Source organism: Dermacentor andersoni, chromosome 7 (assembly GCF_023375885.2).
Source record: "Dermacentor andersoni chromosome 7, qqDerAnde1_hic_scaffold, whole genome shotgun sequence".
NCBI lineage: Eukaryota > Metazoa > Arthropoda > Arachnida > Ixodida > Ixodidae > Dermacentor > Dermacentor andersoni.
In genome coordinates, this window is record NC_092820.1 from 97,867,226 (window position 1) to 97,888,085 (window position 20,860).

The following is a 20,860-nucleotide window of genomic DNA, read 5'->3' on the forward strand; positions in this document are numbered from 1 at the left end:
CTTGAGTTACATAGAGGAGGTCTTACCACGCCACGGCTAGAACCCCCGCCTAGAATTTCGCTGCACCACATTTGTTGTCTTTCGAGACAATACACAGTGCTACTAATTTATATTGAAAAAAATGCAATTCCTAACAAGGCGTAGAATTTTCGTACCAAATCTAAATAAGACGTTTGTGTAGGACTGCGGTTTGCTAAAAACCAAAGTGCAACCGACAGACTGATTTTCAAATCGTTTAGCCACCTAAATTTATCCTGTAGTAAGGAATTGTTTTCCCTAGAAATGTATCATGCGGAAAAGAACTCCGAAATAGATACAAAATGACAAAAATTATTTCTAGAAGATTTAGCACAGTTACTGTTATGGTGCGAAATGCAGAGAGCACAGCTTTATGGTTGTGAGTCGACACGTGATGTATTCTTTGAGAAACGTACAGCTTTCTAAAATTTTATTTTGCAGGGGCTCAAAAAGTTGGGTTTTATTTCCGTCAAACGATACATTGGCTCTTGAAATACTGAAACCAAAACATATAACTCCGCCATAAAAAAGAGCCTGTCAGAAGTACTGGGACGTCCTTTTTTATGTCGCAGTGCACGCTAAGTCCTTCATTTTTGTAATCGAACGTTCTTTAGGCCATCTTCAGTTTATTTTTTAATCCAGCCAACAGCTTTTGCACCATAGTTCACGGAGTCTTGTTTTCTTTTATGGATGAAATGTATACATGCTCAGGGATGCGCTTTGGGGTGTTGTTACACCTTTGCCTAAAGTCCGAACAAATATGTTGAAAAGAAAGAACGATGCCCTCTTTACTCCTAGAAAACGCTTCGGTAAACATGTGAAAGGAAACGAATTTACCAATCCCAATATAAATTCTGGAACCACTGGGTCCTGGTGGCATCAAGTTCGCACATCGCCAAATGCACTCTTATGCGAACGGCGGAAAATAACTTTGCTCACGGCTTTTTTTTTTTTCCAGCTGTTTATTGTACGATAACAATACGAACCCAGTCGCCCAAGTTGTGTTGCGCTAACAACGCGCTAAAATGAAACTAAGTCTTATTTCTAATATTATTTTCTCAAAGCGTTTACTATACAGATTGGCATTAATTTTGCAAGATTAGGGAAGAGCGAGCACAAACACGACTGAGAACTTAGCCTAGAGCGGTTGGCTATCAGTTAAAAGACGATATCAGTGCGGGGACAAAGAAAGTCCAGGGTGAACTGGAATTGGACATGGAGGATAGCCGCCTCGCTCATCTCTAGAAACTAAAACGCCACTGTTAAAAAGATGGAAATGGCAGAAACTCAACCGAAGGCTTCGAAAAAAAAAATCGCCGAGCTCAACAAAACTACAGAAGATCACTGCCAAATTCTGAGCAGACAACAGTGGGATGAGGTCTGCTTTTCCGTGGATGGACAGATGAGAGTTGGAGTTAAATGGAACGAACTCAAGCATCTGCTCGAGGATACCAATACTAAGCCAAACCAAAAACAAGTGATAGCGAAGGTTCTACAGGTGGCATCGCAATCAGAGAAAGTCAAGGCCATAATAGAAAGATTCGCTTGCAAGTGTCGGCCTCTGGGAAAGTCGAGGGAGGAAGGTTATCAGCCCCACAAGGGCTCCTCTTGCTCCGAGCTATGTACCCCTTCAAGTCACGCGAAGTAAAGGAAGGCGTCCAGAATCTAAATGGCAGGTCGGCGCCTGGTCCAGATGGCATTCCCAACCAGGCCCCCAGAAACATTTGCGACGGCTCCATAGAATAGTTGACAGAGGATATACATGGACTTTGGGACGATGGCTTGTCGCGGATTCCTGGAAAATGTTCTCGGTCATCAATTCCAAAGCATTGAAGGCCTCCCAGTGTCTGAAACCTCATACCCATTTCATTCACGTCCTGCTTGGGGAAGGTCGCAGAACATGCCATAGACAATCACCTTGCCAAGCACGTTGAGAAACAAGGATTGTTTCCGTACAACATGATCGGCTTTCGTCCGGCCCTGTCCACCCTGGACGTGATAAAGCTTATCAAGTGTGAAAAACCTGACAACACCACAAGAGATATAAGAGGCTCAATCTGGACAAGGCCTTTGACAATGTATCCCATTCTGAACTCGATATCAGAGCTCAATATGGGAGACGTCTTCTACAGATACACGAGCTCGTTCCTCAGGGATCGCAAGGCGACGCTCAAAATCGGTGACCTCAAGCCCGACAATTTCAGTTTGGGTGCCAGACGCTTGCCATGAGGAGCGGTGGTCTCACCACTCTTTTTAACATTGCAATGAAGAAACTATCGCAAAGCTCTCCAACCTAGAAGGAATCAATCATACGCTCTACACTGATGACCTCAAAATCTGGCGCACCGGAGGAAGCGAAGGAGATGTTGAATTAGACTTACAGGAAGCTGTAGATCAAACAGAGATTTACCTGGAAACTGCGAGGCCTAGATGCTCCCCGAGAAAGTCTGACCTGCTCCTAATTTCTGGCGGCGTGGAGATTCGGGTCCATGTTTCTCGCTAAGGGGTTAATCTCCAGTGTCTAGCGAACGCTGTCTGGGATGCTAGCTGCCGGATCCTCACTGCCGTCTGTGTTATGCCCTATTCTTTTTAGGAGCTTGCGGCCGGTGGCAGTCTGCTGGAGCCTGGCGATCTAAGCATTTAGCAGCACTTCCGCGAGTTCTTCGAAGGTGTTGCTTAGGCCCATCTGTAACATTAAATTACATGGAAGGGAACCTAGCCACACTAGAAAACACGGTATACACAGATGCGGCCGTATTCCCGACCGCAACACTAGAATGTTTAGAGTCGCGGCAGCATTGGTAGCCCACACGGGAGAATCAATTAACTGCGCGACCCGAGAAACTGCTCGGTAACGGGGGAAGAAGCCGCCGTAGCTCTAGCGGCGGCTGAAGGTTACCGCAGGAACACATCTCTGATAATTCTAATAGGCTCCAAAGCAACATGCAGGAACTACATACAAGGAAGATTAGTAAGGAAGCATTGGGAATCCTCGTCGAAACAGAGCATCCTTACGAAAAAACAAAACATGGGATCTTCTGGATACCGGCACACACCGGCATAGAGGGCAACTCAAGGGTGGAGAGCCTAGTTCGTGAACTCACGCACCGAGCAGGGCAGTCGGAAACCCTAGAGGCCCCCTTAAGGTATGCAGAAATACTTAACCACTACAGAGGAAGGAGACTTATATACCCCCCACCCGACACATCGCTAATACAACACGAGGCTGTCAGCTGGCGAAGACTGCAAGCAGGTACGTTCTTCAACCTGCACACACTACACAATATGTTCCCTACCAAGTAGAGGGATCCATGTCCGTGGTGTGGGGCAACCTCCATGTTATACCACATCTCGTGGGAATGCAAGCGTAATTTCTCATTCCATAAAGTAAATAACCCAAGTGCGGAATAATGGGAGGGTCTGCTCACCAGCAGCGAGCTCGCAGCCCAACGGGCAATTTTGCAGCATGCCTGCGAGGCCATAAGACTGAGAGGTGCCCTGGAATAAGGGCGATGACCTTGTGAAGCGGCCAGGACTCAAGACATGAAGACACCGGCCCACCGCCAATCTCTCTGAGATATAGAGCCATAAAGCTTTCCATTCCATTCCATTGTGACGCGAGTTCGATTCCTCTCCGCACGGGAGAAATTTAAGAAATCGTTTTCGTCATACTAGAGTGGCAAAATCCCAGCGGCGCATACCTAGTTAAGCAAGGTGGCATAAAAAACTATGAAAGGTCCGTGCAAACCTTCTGGCACATAACCAGTGACCCAAGTTGGCATAAAATATTGTCTGGGAATAGATATACATAACTACTCGCGTGTCTACTATGAACCATGTCGGCACGAACGAGATTTGTCGAACAGAAGCCTATATATATATATATATATATATATATATATATATATATAGACCACGACACACTCAGATGCTTGAGTGCTTCCGACCTTTGTCTTCGAATCCTGTTTTCTCAGCACAGCAACCCAATACGCTACCCAGTCCATCACGGACCACCCAGGTATTTGGGGTCACAACGGTTGCACAGAAACCTACAGTGATAGAAATTAACTTAGAGAGCCACTTGGCCCTCAGAATAGGCGTGAAGTATAAGAAGAATGCTAGTGGTTTTTAACTATCCTTGACATTTCTCCGATTCCGGTCTGAATCGAGCCCATCTCACACGGGTTTCTCAAAGACAGCAACCTGACGCTTTAGCAGGCTGCGCCACAAATGCACTAGATTTTTCGCTATTCAATGAATATCTTGGACGCCTACATTTTATGAACCTGTGTCATAAATGCACAAGGTCTAAAATTACTTCTTTATAGAACGATCGTTAGAACTAAGATGAAATGTGCGTCTTCCGTATGGGACCCTAATATAATGTCATTGAATAATACTATAGAATATGCTCAGAATTGTGAATCTCGTTTTATTTTCAGTAACTACTCTAGCGCACGAAACTCTCGCACTTATGAAAAGAAGACTACACCTTCCAGGTCTTTCCAGGCGGCGTTAACTCCTAGGCTCTTCACTTTCCACAAGATATGTTACGCAATCGAATAACTCAAAGTCTCTTCACTGCTCCAAATTACGTATCATCCCGCACTGATCCTCGATTAAAACCAGGCATTCCAAGATGCATAAATGACCAATGTTTATATTCTTTCCTTCCCAAGACCAGCTCAGACTGCAACCACCTGCCGGCCTGCATCGTCTCCATTCCTGAACTTGAAGCTTTAAAATCTTCGCTTCTTCATCACCTTTGGTAAAACGCGCCTACTTTTTAATGATTGTATAAATATTTACCACTCCTATCTTTAACGCCTCGATGGCCCTGGCAGCAACCAAACAATTAAAAAATAATAAAAGGTGTGTGCCGCTCTTCAGTGAACCGCTGTCCAACTTGGATGAAGCATTATGTGGCGCTCGGTGTCCGGAAAGGGAGAGAAACATTCTCGGCGCTGAAGGCGATGACTTATTGGCACCTCTTTTGAAACGGAGCGGTGACAAAGTGTCAACTGGCGTGTGTAAGCGTGGCTGAACGAGGACGTAGAAAGAAACACATACACAGAAACAGCGCTGTCTCTGTATGTCTGTAAATGTGTGCATGTCTCTCTCTCTCTGTGTGTGTCTGTAGGTGTGGCTGTGTGTCTGTATATGCATGCGTAGCTGACGTTTTTGTCTGCATATCATTGTTCTTTCTCTTCCTGTATCTACCACGTATGGCTCCCCCTGTCTGTGACATATCTGGTCGTTTACCCCCAATCGCTTCATTTCTTTTTTCCAACCAATAACGTAAGCATCTTTTGCTTTTTTCGAATGCTGACTGCTTATGCTTCCAGTGTTCACAAGTACCGGCGCACCGCTATACTGGTCACCGAGTGGACTTCTCGGCAGCGCCACTCACTAGCGCTGCGGTTTGAGAGACAAGCACGGCTGCAGCACGATAGGCTTCCGAGGGTTCCCACGCACCGACGCGCCGTGCATCTTGGAGGCCACGTGCAGGTTTCACATATGTGTCACTAGATGGTACCGTGTGTTGTTAGGGACGAAGTAGAAATTTACCCAGGACTAATGCGCAGGTGTCCTTTGTCTCCATTGCTCTTTACGCTTTATGGAAAGCACAAAAAAACGACAGGAACGTAGCGAATAATGTTTTGGTCCATCTTACGTAAGGGGCGAAACATTATGCGGATCCCACGAAAGATGGGAATCGATGCAAGCTAAACTTTTTGTGCTAGTTTCTTTTATTTACGATAACGAGGGGTAATTTTGACGCGAACGTTTGATTTATTCAACTTTTGTCCAATACGAGAGGGGCGAGTCTATATTAAACGTTACCTTGGGTGTGCCACTGATGTTTGCCCAGTGCGCGGAACACACAGTGAGACGCGTTTGCTTGAGGCGTTGTTTTGCGCCATACTGAGATAGATAAGCTCACAGATGCTTGAAAACTGTCGCTGCTTAACATGGCACATCGCATCATGGCAGAAGTGTTAAACCTTATTTGGACTATGGGGCTGGACGTACGAAAACCGCAATTTCTCTACGTTGCACGTTGTATTGGCGGACTTAGCAGTCTTCTTGACACCTGGGTCTTCTTTAAAAGGCGCCTAAATCCAACTACACGAACGTTTTTTGCATTTCTCCGGTGCATAAGTGCGGCTACTAAGGTCGGGATCGGACTCGCTACCTTGAGCAATGCCTTAGCCGCAAAGATACTGCGTCGGGCACAGAAGTGTTGTTTTGACGTGACTGCTTCCGCAGTGTCCACTAGACCGTAAGGTGATTTATTGCGGCTTTACGTGGGCACGCCTTTATTTATTTATTTATTTATTTATTTATTTATTCATTTATTTATTTAGGGTTTATTTATTTATTTATTTATTTATTTATTTATTTCATACTGCAGACCTAGTTCAGGTCCAAGCAGGGTAGTAAAACACAACAATAATACCATGCATCAATCAATTGAAACAGGGGGAAGAGAATACTTAAATACATCCGTCCGTACAAAATAAGGTGTTAGTGAATTCGCATGATGGTGTCGAGTATGCCTACACGTTGAACTAGACAGGCAGCATGCAGGATTAATTGACAAATCTCCATTCAAAGTGTGGAAAGAAATCAAATTCTTATGTTTTCCCTTCGTTGCTTAAGTATTTAAATGCCATTATCACGCTAATTTGTGATGGCTTGCCATATCCAGAGAATTTCGAATATATGAATCGGAAAGCTTTCTTCTGTACCCTTTCGAGACATTTAATATTTTGTTTAGTAAACGGGTACCAAGAACACTTGCATATTCAAGTTTCGGTCTAGTTATTGAATAACGAGGAAGCAATTTTGCGTTAGGTGGGCAATTTTTAAGTGTATGTAGCAAAAAACATAATTTACGGAAGACCGATGAACAGATATGATCAATGTGTAAATTCCATGATAAATTGTTAGCAACTGTGACACAAAAAACCTAACGTGTAACTAAAGGTTAGTGGAGCTTTCTGACGAATGAAGTGAAGAAAGACCGTATTTTCAGCGTTAAGCTGCATTCCCCACATTTTGCACTAATCAATAATGCCAACAAGAGAAGTATTTAAATCAATTTGATCATTTGCTGAAGTGATTTCTCTCATAAGCACGCAGTCGTCCGCAAAGCACGTAATTTGCACATTGGAATTAATTGTAGTAGTTTTATCATGTATGTAAAGTAAAAAGAGCAATGGTCCTAGAACACGTCCATGAGGAACCCCAATGTTGATCGGAAAACAGCCAGACTGCTGCTTTTTAACCGCCACGAACTGGCGGCGATTTGTTAGATAGTTTGTTATCAATGGAATCAATATTTCTTTAAGCTCATAATGTCTTAGTTTTAGTATTAGTTTGTCATGTGGAACTGCATTGAAGGCTTTGGTAAAATCAAGAAATAGAGCATCAATTTGACCCTTTTTATCGAGGCATGAGGCGAGTGAATGAATTACGGTGGCAAGCTGTGTAACTGTTGAAAAGCCTTTTCAATATCCGCGTTGAAATTTAGACAGTATTGAATGTTTATCTAGAAATTCTTTAATCTGAATGGCAACATGTTCAATTACCTTACAGCATGAGGATGTCAATGATATTGGGCCAGAATTTTCTAACAATTAACAATCGCCCTTCTTGAACCCGGGTACAACTCTGGCTATCCTCCAGTCATGTGTAATTTTCCAGCAAGTAATGAAGCACGAAATATAATACGAAGCAACCTTGCAACAGTTTCAGTATAGCGTTTCAAAAAATCTTTGCAAGTTTGTCAGGACCACATGAAGATTTAATTTTTAAGTTAACTAGCAACGAAGCTAAGCCAGTGTATGAAATAAAATTTGCTTCGGATAGATGAAAGCTTTTGACATTCGATGAACTAATTGTAGAATTAGAAAATGCACTATGGAAATAATGATTGAAATGACTCGCAATATCGCTGCGATCGGTAATGCTTGATCTATCAGTTGAAATTTGTGCTACTGGCTTCTTTTTTCACTGAAGCAATTCCAGAACTTTTCGGGCTGTTCAACAATAAAGTTTGGTAGTACTGTATTGAAGTAGCGTTCTTTCGAGTAGCGTTCCGTACTGCACGTGCAATGTTTACTTTCATTTCTTTAAGTAGATCAAGTTGTAAGCGCGTTTTATTTAACATTTTTATCTTGCGGGTCATGTGGATATTTTCACGTGTTATCCACGGTGTTTGTTTGCGGACTAGTTTGCATTTATCAGGCATAAATTTATCAATACCGAAGTGACACATGTTTTAATACGGCGCCAAACTGCTATCCCAGCACTGTTGTAAAGTCGGTGAGGCATGTTTTCATATGTTCTATTATTGCTGCATCATTTGCGCGTGAGTAGTCCTGGAAGGAACACTTCACAGGATTCCCAGATGTGGTAGAAGAGACTGTGGATACATCGATACTGACAAGTAGGTGATCAGTTATACCTCCTATAACTGCAACGGTATATTTAGTTAAAATACTGGCCAAAAATATCAGATCAAGCACAGATTGGCAATGTCCTTGCACAAGTGTTGGCTCCTGAACTACTTGAATTAGGACATGCGTTAGCATTACGCTAAGCATGGTGTTTAAATGTGTACTATTCCGTCGAAGTGCTTGCAACTGCTCCCAAATGACGTCAGGTAAGTTTAGGTCACCTACAAGCACCAAGTTGTATGACTGGAATTGAGACATGTTTTCTTGTAGCTTGACTAGATAATCAGGTGGTGCATCGGGAGGTCTGTAAACTGCGTACAATAGGAATTTGTGGCCTCAACACGTGATTTTTATGCATAAGCATTCGAGACTTCCATCGTCTTCCAGGAGAACAGCTTCGGTTTGCGAACTATGAGCAACGTGTTGTACGGTGCCTTTTGTTTGCACGTAACCGCAATCGTGTCTATAATAGTAGTGATATCTCGCTTTTTCGCGTCGCCTGTTCTCTCTTCCGCACTGCCCTACCCCCCCCCCCCCCCCCCGCCCCCTGTATGGAATCTGCGAGCGACGAGTGCCAAACCCGTTAATCAGTTGTCTTGTGACTGCGTGGTTACTACCCGTTCTCTGCCTGCTCTCCATGTCTCCTTTATGTCATCCTATCTATCTCCCCTCTGGAATTTCGTGTGAGTAGAGGTGTAAGCACTGCAGTTTCTCTGGTTTTTTTTTCGGGGAGTCGCGTGTGGTCAGTGCGCGGAGCATTGCGCATAGGCGGCGCGATGGAAAGGTACAAACAACTCTCTTGCGTCGTTTTTCCTCTCTGCCACACTCCATCCCTGTATGCGCACCTTCCGAACCACCCGCTGACACGGCGTGAAAGACAGCAGAATCAGCAGCAGCATCAGCAAAAATGTCGAAGGTGGAGGCAAGGAAAGCTTCTCTTTAAAAGTGCACCAGGAGATCGCTGGGCGGATGTAGGCGAAAAGTTAGTGCTACTAGTGGACAACCGAAGAGATTTATAGAGATATGCGAATATAAGTGACAATGTATCGGCGAATCTGGGCTCTAAGTTTAGTTCAGACAATCAGAAATTACATTCGTTAAAAGAGAGGGAGAGATTAAAGATATACAAAATAGCCCACCACCACAGGTAGTGCTTCCGCTGTGCAATGAGTGGTCACCCCAGTCCAGTGGTCTAACGGCGGTAGCTGCCCTTCTCACTGGGTTCACCAAGTTCAGCATATCCATCCAGACGGAGGTGGAGGGCATTGCATCCCATTGCCGTGTGATGGGATGTGTTAGGTGTGTGAGTGCAACTTTGCTTGCGCAAGCCCATACCACGTGGTAAAGATTTACGCCTTGATTACCATTTGAGCATTTAAAGGAAAAGAGCGTAAAGTGCATGGCACGGTAGAGACTCGGAGTTGGACTTTCCTTCATGTTATGGCTTCCTGTCAATTCAGACCGCTACGACGTGGTGGTAGTGTTCTTCTTAAAAGGCGTTAGCATTGTAGGATGTACGTGTAGATTAATCGCATCGGGTCCAAATGGAATGGCTTAACTCATTCGTCTGAAGGCTCCTAATTCACATGCACTCGGGCGAAAGCGTATGCCTGCCGATTGCAGCGTAAGGATGCATGCCACATAGTGTGCACGATTTATGTGCATCGTGGGAGCCGGTGCGCTCCACTTAGAATGCGATGTCTGGTCCTGGAAAAAATTCTACATGGCGTCTGAGGGTCCGTCATAGCTATGACGGTTTCGTTGTGATGGCTAATGCTACACCTAGTTCCTGTGCCGCGGCAGCTCGGTCCGGAAACCGACGGGGCACTTATTTCGTCTCCGTCATTGCCGACTACACTGACGAGGAACGAAGTGTTTGTTGGGTGCTGGCCGTGTCTACGTGCAAGACAGTGGGGTGGTTCTAACACTTTCTCGTGAACACCTGCACTGGGGCTTGTCGCTGTCCGATGCGGAACTTCGGGTGCATGTTCCTTGGAATTGAGGAGGCGTGCATACCTTCGCGAATTCGTGCGGGTATTCTGGTCAGTGCCCTGGCCTTCCGTACGGAATACCTAAGACGTTTCAAAACGCAGCGTCCCGCTCTTCTTCATTGTATTCTCCCTTCTGGCGTACCACGTGGTCTCCTACAATTTCCCGGGCTGTGATTAAGTGGTATAAATTCAACGAGAAACCGTACTCAAAGTCAATATAAATATGTCACACATATCTATCACATATACCTATTAATATAACACAATCAATATAACTCCCAGAGTGTCACATAAGTGAAAGAGAGGCACTCGCAAGCGTGCGCCAAGGTATTCCTAAAGAAAGAAATGAAAGTGGGATGCAGCAGTAATGATACATAGAGCACATATGGCCTACAATAAATACGACGTGTTGCGAGAAATGTGGAAAAGTGTCTGGCCTTATTCACAACGGCAATTTCAGGAGGTCGCGTGACCATTTCCTATTGGCGACTAAAAAGCGACTGAAGGTGACCGATGCTCACACCGCTTCTTACTAGCGATAACACCACGCGGCAGCCCTCCTGGACATTTGTGTAGGTACTCTCAAAACGAGGGATGTTTTTGACTGTCGATATAATAATCTTGGGCAAACTTAAAGCACAGAATCGTTTACAGACGCTATCTCTTTACCGAATACGTACAGCGAACGCCACTATACGCGCGGTCGCCGCGATCGAATCTCCCGAACCGCCTTCTTGCGTGAAAGGTAGGCAAACGCTGAAAGTAAAGTGTGCGAAGTCTGTTCTTACAGTAGGCTGTCTGTATAACCAAATAGGCCATAACAGAATGAAACCTCAATGCAGTGATCGAACGGGTTCGCAGCGACAGACTGCGCGCCTGCATCCATGTCCACGCACAATGTTTTGCTTTCGCTGTAAGCGCGTTTTGTCGTCGTGTGTGTGTGTGTGTGTGTGTTTTCGTGTGTGCGTGCCTGCGTGCCGTGACTTTAGGCCGCAGCATATGAGCATTTGACAGTAGACTAGCAACCATTGCTTCGTGGACGCTATCAGAACTGTTCAAAAATAACTTCGTTACAGAGACTTCGACGCCTAGAGCGACTGTGAGATGTGCCGTCGCGACGATTCAATTTTTTTGTCTTCAAAATTCTTGGATATTTCAATATTATTTCTCAAGTTGCGTAGCACTGCAGGTTTATGGGATTCTCAGCGTGCGATTTTTCTCTGCTTCTTTTTGTAATCCAGTGCATTAATTCTTAACACAAACATGACCATATGCCGTGCCTTTTTTTAATGTGCGTCTTACCACTCCCTTTCCGTTCCAGTGATCTTGCCAGTATCAAGCATCAACAAGTTGATAGACCAAACCGTCTTGTCATTAGCCGGGCAGCGAACGCGGGCGAGCGTCTCAGTGCGCGTTTTCTGCTACTCAGCGAACATCGCACAGTCCCGGCGCCTTAGCAGAAATCTTCCTCGCATGTGTGCTTGCTGCATACCCTAGTTGTAGCCGATGGCTGTCTGCCAATTCTAAGTTTCGCCAGCCAAGCTTCACGCAGCTCGTTGGCCCGGGACTACGTGTGAATAAGACTGACACCGGGCTGCGTTGCGTACGTCCTGCACTGTGGCACCGAGCAGTAGCCTACCATGTTGCACGCCTCCAAAGGCAGCCACTATCTATTAGTAGTTTTAGATGTTGTCAACTTGACACCCAAGGCGGTAAAGCTCCAGCAATTAATCAGAACCGCGGCGCAGGTGGGACTTAAAACTTCCGTTTTAAGCTCGCTTCGGTGCTTCCGAAGCAGCCGATGCGGCCGCTGTGTCCAAGTGATCCCTCATGCCACGTCACGACGACGGTGGCGCCAGCTTTTCCAGTGGTGGAGCTCGCCGCCAAAATATATATGTATGTATGTATGTATGTATGTATGTATGTATGTATGTAGGTAGGTATATGTATATATTGTAAAGTAGGTTGAAGACGCAGTCTTACAAAATCGACACTTCTCTTTATTGGCCGGCCAGAAGAAGAACGTGCAGCTTACGCGCATAGTATGGTTTCATGCGAACTACCTGAACAACTTCAACGCGAGGACGAGGATGGGGCCAACCGGGGTCAAAACTGCAAGGGACGAATTCGTAGGTCGCTTCACTGAGGCGCCGCGTAACACTGTAGGGACCAAAATACCGGCGGAGCAACTTTTTCGAGAGTCCACGGCGACGCATGGGCGTCCAGACTCACGAAGGCGCCCGTATTGTATTGGACGTCGCGTCGACCCTGATTGTATCGAAGGGTGTCGGTATGCCGTTGGCTCCGGATACGATGCCAAGCAAGCTGGCGTGCATCTTCGGCTCTTTGTACGAACTCTTCTACGTGTTCACTGGTCGTGCTATCATCAGCCATAGGTAGCATGGCTTCAAGTGTGGACGTGACGCGGCGCCCGTATACAAGTTCGAACGGCGTTAACTGTGTAGTCTCCTGTACAGCAGTGTTACACGCGAAGGTCACACAGGGTAAAATCTCGTCCCACGTCTTGTGCTCTACGTCGATGTACATGGAAAGCATATCAGCCAGCGTTCTGTTCAGACGTTCCTTTAATCCATTGGTTTGAGGGTGATAGGTAGTGCTCTTGCGGTGAGAGCGATGCGTCAGCTGGAGAACTCCCTGCATAAGTTCGGCTGTAAATGCTGCACCGCGGTCGGTGATAAGAACGGACGGTACACCATGTCGTAGGACGATGTGGGGTACAAAGAACTTGGCCACTTCATACGAGTTAGCTTGCGGAATAGCTTCGGGTTAAGTAGTTGGTAGCAACGACTATCCATTTGTTGCGCGAAGAGGTCACTGGGAATGGCCCAAGTATATCCATTCCTGTTTGTTGGAACGGTGCTTGATGAGGGTCCACAGGGTCTTTCTCCACCCTCCAGCCGGTTTAACTGGAGGTATCTTGCGGCGCTGACAATCGCGGCAGGTCTACACGTACCGTGGCAAAGAAGAATAAAGCCTGGGACAGTAATAATTCTGTCGTATCCTTGCTTATCCTTGCTTATCGCCTTACCCTTGTCTTAGCGAATCCCAGGTGTCCCGCGCATGGCTCATCATAGCAGGCTTGCAAAATGTCTTGGCCCAGCGCCGACGGCACGACAAAGAGGTACGTATTGGGACCGCTCCCATAGTTTTTGCTGTAAAGGACGTTGTTGTGCAAGTATTACGATGATAGGCCCCGCATGACCGAGCGGGGTAAAACACCTTCAACTCCTTGAAGGTGCTAGATCTGCCGCAGCAGCTCAAGGTCAGCGCACTAGTGCTCAGCCATCTTTATGGCGTCGATAACGCCGACAAATGGCAAGTCATGGTCAGCGTCCGTTGACGTCGTAGGGAGTGGTGCACGTGACAAACAGTCAGCGTCGCTGTGCTTCATCCCAGATCGGTAGATAACTGTTATGTCGTACTCTTCTAAGCGCAGGCTCCAACGGGCTAGTCTGTCTGAAGTATCCTTGAGGTTGGCAAGCCAGTACAGGGCGTGGTGGCCACTGACTGCCTCAAAGGGTCTACCGTACAAGTAGGGTCGGAATTTACTGATGGCCCACACGACCACTAAGCATTCTTTTTCAGTGGTTCAGTAGTTTTTCTCAGCCTTGGTGAGACTGCTTCTTGCATAAGCAACAGGGTGGTCCGCACCAGCTTGCCACTGCACAAGAACTGCGCCGAGACCCGCATTGCTGGCGTCAGTATGAATTTCTCTGTCAGCGTCTTTGTCGAAATGATCAAGTATTGGGGCCACTTGCAAATGCTTACGCAATTCATTGAACGACTGCTGCTGCTCGTCCGCCCAAATGAAAGGCACATCTTCGTGTGTAAGCCGTGTCAGAGGCTCAGCAATTCTCCAGAATCCCTCGACGAAGCGTCTATATATGCGCACAAACCAAGGAAGCGTTGGACAGACTTCTTGCCTGTGGGGGGCGAAAACTCGCGACGGCAGCTAACTTGTCGGGGTCTGGTCGGACGTCTTTAGGACCAACGACATGGCCAAGAAATTTGAGCGCTTGGAACCCGAAGTAGCACTTTCAGGCTTGATGGTGAGGCCCGCGGTACGAATCGCTGCGAGGACACTCTAGAGTCGTGCGAGATGTTCCTCAAACGTGCTCGAGAACACGACCACGTCGTCCAAGTATACGAGGCAGGTTTGCCATTTTAGTTCAGCAAGCACGGTATCCATTATCCGCGGGAAGGTGGCAGGTGGGCAACAGAGACCTAAGAGGAAAACTTTGAACCTATAAAGCCCGTCAGAGTGTCACAAACGCTTTTCTTTCACGATCCTGTTCATCAACTTCGATTTGCCGATACCCTGATTTAAGATCCAATGAAGGAAAAAACTTGGCATATTGTAGACGATCCAATGCGTCGTGGATGCGTGGCAATGGATAAACATCGCGCTTGGTGACACGGTTCGACTTTCTGTAATCTATACACAAGCGTACTGTGTTGTCTTTCTGTGTGAATAACACTTGAGGGGAGGCCCACGGGCTTGTGGACGGGTGGACCACGTCGTCTTGGAGTCTTGGAACATGTCTTTTGCCTAATGCTTGATCGCTTCCCTTTCCACTGGGGACACTCTGTAAGGATGCTGACGAACAGGACGTGCAGACTCATCCGTAATAATGCGGTGCTTTGTGATGGACGTGCGCTGTACATTGGACAACGTTGAAAAACATTCCGCAAATTCATTCATAAGACTCAGTATATGGTCTTACTGATGGTCTGGCAGAGCAGCGTTAACGTTAATCCGTTCTTTCAGTCTGGGTAGCTCAGATTGCTGAGACAATGCGATTTCCAATGTTGCAATGTCAGTAACATCAATAATTTCGCGAAGAAATGCGATTGTCGTTCCTCGCGGTACATGCCGATACTCGTTGCTAAAGTTTGTTGGCAAAACGACTGAACATTTGTTTCGCACCCGAAGCATCCCTCTGGCTATGCAAATGTGGCGCTGAAGAAGCAGGGGGATGTTTGCCTCAGCAATTCCTTCGGCGTCGTCTTCCATGTCGCATCGGACAACGGTAAGCACGCTGCTCTTGGGTGGCAACGTGACGTGATCGTCAGCTACGCGAAGCGCGATGTCACGGTCGTTGTCATTACTGTTCGCAATGGCTTGAATAGTAGCGAAGCTGACTCTGAACTCTTGCAGGTCGATGATGGCACCGTTCGCCTGAAGGACATTCATGCCGAGTATAAGGTCCTTTGAACATTCAGGAAGAATGATAACGTCGCCGATGTACGTGAAACCCCTAATGTTGGAGTTACCCGCATTGGAGTTATGAGGTGCCCTCCTGCAGTACAAATCGGAATCCCAGTCCATTGCATCGAAACATTGTTCAGTGTACGCCCGAGATTCTGGCTCATAACAAACGTGTCCGCACCCGTGTCGTATAACGACGTGACTTCGTGGTCATCTGTGGTAACTGGTATCTCGCAAGGTAACTGGTACTTTGCATATCTATCATTAGAAGCAATGATACCAAGTAAACAATGACACTAAGGACAACATGAGAGAAGTTACGTGTAGTTACTAATGGAATTAGACAAACGATAAATAAGTGGAAATTAAAGTGGATGAAAAAACTTGCAGTTGGGGGAACGATTTGACGTCCTTGCACTACAGGTGCGGTGCTCTACCCATTGAGCTATCGCAGCGCCGTCTCCATATCCTCTTTATTGGGTACTTTTGTTTGACTACTAGAAGTAGCCCTTACAAGTAATTTCTCCTATGTCGTCCTTGGTATCATTGTTTGTCGGCTTCTAATATTATTAATTAAAATCACACCGCTGAGTTGACCCCCTTTCATCTTGTTTATCACATAAGGAGGCTCTCGAATCCAGAAACACTGATCCCTTTAGGTAGCATGTATACATATCTATCTTTATATGGAGAGAGAGAGAGAGAGACAGATCACATCGTTTGCGGTTTGCCGCCCCCCCCCCCCCCCTCCCTTTGGAGAAATAGTTGGTACGCCACTGCAAGCAACATAAGATCATACAAAATAAAATACACTACAAAGAAGCCTTCTGTCTCCTTTTGTTTGACTGCAGAAGTTCCCTTTAATGTTTCCTTATATTTTAACAATAAATCTGCAAATCCCAGAAAACGCAGGGAACGTGCCTCTCTGTGCTGCCTCATGAAAACCGTACTTTTTCAGCTGTTTCCCTTCACTAATGAACACACCTTGCTTGTGTAAACTGCCAGGCGCCATCGTTAGTGCTAAATTCCTCACACCCAGTCCGTGCTGATAAATTTTCTGTTTAATCTTATTATTCCGCCGGTAAGAGGTTCAAGTAACCGGAAGAAAATGAAGCGAGGAAGGGGCGGGGGGGGCTCCATCTCAGATGGCATATACGAAGAGCACGTAACATCGGATATCTGTAAAGATGTTGCAAACAGACATGTACATTTAACGCTGGAAGGACATGCGTGTGTACAGACAATATTGACAACGAGGAATTATAAAGTCCAGCAATGGGCTGCTCATCTGCAGCTAACCCTGTTCAAAGGCGACGCTTCGGCGGTGGAGCAGCGTTGCTTTTATCTCACACAGACGCTAAAAAGCGAGAAAGGCATTAGCATTAGAATATGGGCATAGCTGCCAAATCACGGCTTGTGTATAGAGTCGTCCTTTTAATTCCAACACAACGTGCCAACTTAATTACTCTTCTATTTGCTACTTCTAGATTGCCTGCACTAGGCGCCTCAGACATAACTCATTTTGACGGGATAATAAGTTCTGGAGCTATTCTGGAGCTATTCAACGCTAAGCGCAATACTGTACACATCTTGAGATTAATTCCGCTGAATTTTATTATGACAAATATTTCGGACAGTGCAGTTTCAAGTGACGTGCAATATAAAAAACATGGTATATTTCTTATAGAAAGACTAGTCACCGGAAATGGTGGCAGAGCCCGATAACAGTAATGGTGAGTTTACAAGCTGCCTTTGTTTGTTTGGTATGCGCACAATAATCACAAGAAGTACAACAAAATGAACATTTTATAGAGCAAGAATAATGAAATTTGAAGTTTTTTCTACACATGAAGCATGAGGAGAACTCCCAGCAAATGACAAGCCTTGTACTGGCGCACGGCCGAGAAAATTGCCTGAGATAAGGAAGATGCCACAATCATGATGTTCTGCGATAGCTAACAATCGATAATGTCCTGTTTAGTTTGCACGTTGTGGACGCTGCTAGTACATGTGGAGCTTGTGCACATGTCAGATACAGCTGTGCGTTATTCAAAACAGCTTCAGTATTTTTAGGATGGAAAGCGCAGCTGTTTATTGCGGACAATGTAGGTGTCAATTCAGGAGGCTGGAAGAAGGTATTATTTCCTTTGCAGTATTTGCCAGGGAGCATACAATGTGACTGCAATGAAATATCACAGCGGTGGTGACGCCAAGAAGCGCGATTTGAGTAGCAGATACGACTTAGGCTAGGCTTTCAAAGTAAGGCATCCTGGAAGCTACAGACGCACGGTAGTGCTTCCCACATTGAAAGCAATCATTTTGACGTGGTTATTACGGGCTCTATTACATGTAACCTTACACACTTGATAATTGTAGCCAGGTCTTATGGCCCCACTTGTTTGCGGGGAGATATGCAAAAGGGAGATAGTGACTAGAATTAAATACGCTTGGACTCGCCTTACATGTCCTTCATCTGTATGCCATATCCTGGAAAAGGAATACAAATTTACAAAGTTTCCTTGTTTTTTCTAAAAGATTATCAATGAAATAAGAGATTTCCAAACTTACATACCTTCAACGTTAAGCCTGGCGATACTTGCATCAGTTCACAGTTGCGTGCTGATAGCCCTGCACACAGCAAGCTCCTCCTCTAACGTGTTTCCAGCCGCTCATAATCTTCATCGAATGGATGCCAAATTCTTTGTTTAAACTACGCAAGCGGTTCCAAAATTCGAGGTCAGGCTGCGTAATCTCTGTCTCTGTAGTAGCAGTGCCAGCAAATATGGCAAATGTTTTAAATATATATAGGCGCCAGGGCACTGAACGGGAATGTACGGCGACGCCATGTGCGGAAACGTACTCCATCATTGCCCTCTTCAATGGGCCGCGTACTTTCTATTTATGGTCACCAATTTGTGCCAGCCTGACTTGCCATATGGGCTCGCCAGGCTCGCCATATGTGCACCCCTCCTCCCTTCATCAAAGTTACCGATATACATATTTGGTTTAATAGCGAAATGCTAACCTACATTTTCACTAGCGTCGGAGGCTGCTAGCGAGGGAGAAAACCCTTTGAATGCGGCTTTTGTGTCTACGGACGATGCCCGAAACAATACGAAGCTTTATAATGCTTACGCTGCGTACGCCACAGAGCAACGCACGTATGAGCGCTTTAGTCGGCATAGTGCGCATGTGCATAACACACCGTGAGCAGTAGCTGACGCGTACGTGGCCGCCCCGTACACGTAGACCTGATTCTTTCGCGTGCACTTGGGAGCCTCGCCTCCAGCTCTCGTTGTCCTTGCTTGTTCGGGAGAGCGCGAGACCCTCCTGTTTCGCGAAATGGCGCCTACTGTGACGTAATATCACTAGGAATCCGGCTATCAGGTTTGGATTGTCTAGGCTTGACTGCAAATAACAACTTATTAAATTTTTGTCTGGCAGACGACACACCCGATTTACGTGTGCTTCCGCACGTGGGCACTACCATGTGCTAAAAGCCAAGTGGACATGCGCTGCTAGGTTTCGCAAAACGCTTCCGTGTTGTGTACGTATCGTCATGGCGCAGTGCTAAAGCCCTATGTTATCAATTGTGAAGCCATGCTTTCATTGTCTCAGGAACGCAACTAAATCCATCTACGCTCGCTGATGTCACAGGATGCATGACATCAAGTTACTATGTGTTGGCGAACGTTTAGCGTCTACAATGTCTTATCGCCACGAATAAGGATATCGCTGCTAAAATTGGGGACTCTGCCTATAGCGATGGGCAAGACACTCACTCGTTAAATGAACTTTTTATGCGCACGAGCGTGATGACTCTGCCCACGGAGAACCTGACGTTATACGCAGTTCGCACAACGACAGCCTGCTTTATTGCTGCAGTCGCAGCGAAATGCTGTTTTCCTACGCACAACCAAATTCCGACGTTCAGAGACAAAGCTGGGGATCACACGGCATACTATATTCTCTGATGCTCAAGACAACGAGTGCAGCTCACAATGTCGCCGAAACCACAGTAACCAGCCCCCAAGTAATATTGCCATTAACAACATTTGTCTGCTTCAGCCATTTTGAGCCTGCTGTCTGTCTGTCAGCCTATCCTACGAAGACAAAGTGAGGCAGATTGTCGACTATCTTGGGCTACTAGGTGTGTGCTGGCGATGTCTTAGCGGCGTATCCATCGTCCTCAATCCAGCTTTATTGTTCGACTCTTTCGATACCGTCGTAGTCATACCATCGTCGTCCTCCTGCCACGCATTTGTCGTCACACTGCCGTCATGGTGCTATCGTGGTTTGTACGCCATTCGTGATAATCTAACAACAGTTCGTTTCTCTGGATGCCCTATTGATTCGCGAAAATTGAAAAATATCACTGGCTGCGCCTGAACGTTGCTTATTTTATTGCTGACCATGTCGCCCATTTCATCAGAACATGCTGAGGCTATCGGCGACACAAGACAGCACCAAGAGGGAAAAGGGCATCGCTACAGCCAACCGAACCTCTTAGCCGACAATTGCTGCAGATTGGGCTAGAGTATAGGGGCATTTCTACGTCAGCATACGGTAATTAATGGTTGATAGCGGCTACCAATTACCTTACCCACTTCGCCTAAACTATAGCCCTCCGCCAATGTAGTGCGGTGAAAAAGCAGAATTATTCGTCGAGAACACCATGTTATGACATGGTACCCCCAAAGCCATCATCATCGACACAGCAATTGCTTCTGGAGTGCTTCCCTGCATCTGGACAATGCAGGAAATAGCTCAGATGGCACCATTCATGTTGGTTTCAGGACCAAATCACGCGACATTTAACGCCAAGCTACCGAACGTCGGCGACGAAGACAACTTTAGCGTCATTGCCTATCTCATGCGCGCCGAGAACGCCCGACAACTCGCTGGCTTGTTAATAGGCAGCTTAGGACCATCAGCCCCACACTACGATCATCGAAGAATCTTTGGGGAATAACAGCTAGGTGAGCGTTTTTGATTTTGGACACCAATGCGCCGACACGGACCTAATGAGAAACTTTTCCCTGCCATTGCGGAGCATAATGATACTCCGCTGTCATTGCGCACTGGACGATGAGCTCGGGCTTGAGGACAATCACAGATGCGCTGCATACAACCTGACTTTCCACACACACTGAGCC

General features: G+C 46.2%; 1 protein-coding gene across 1 annotated transcript in view; it reads left to right on the plus strand.

Annotated features, from left to right (window-relative positions):
* Positions 1 to 20,860, plus strand: part of LOC126534043 (uncharacterized) — a 57,424-nt gene that overhangs the window by 17,550 nt on the left and 19,014 nt on the right. The gene's annotated exons all lie outside the window — the stretch shown is intronic.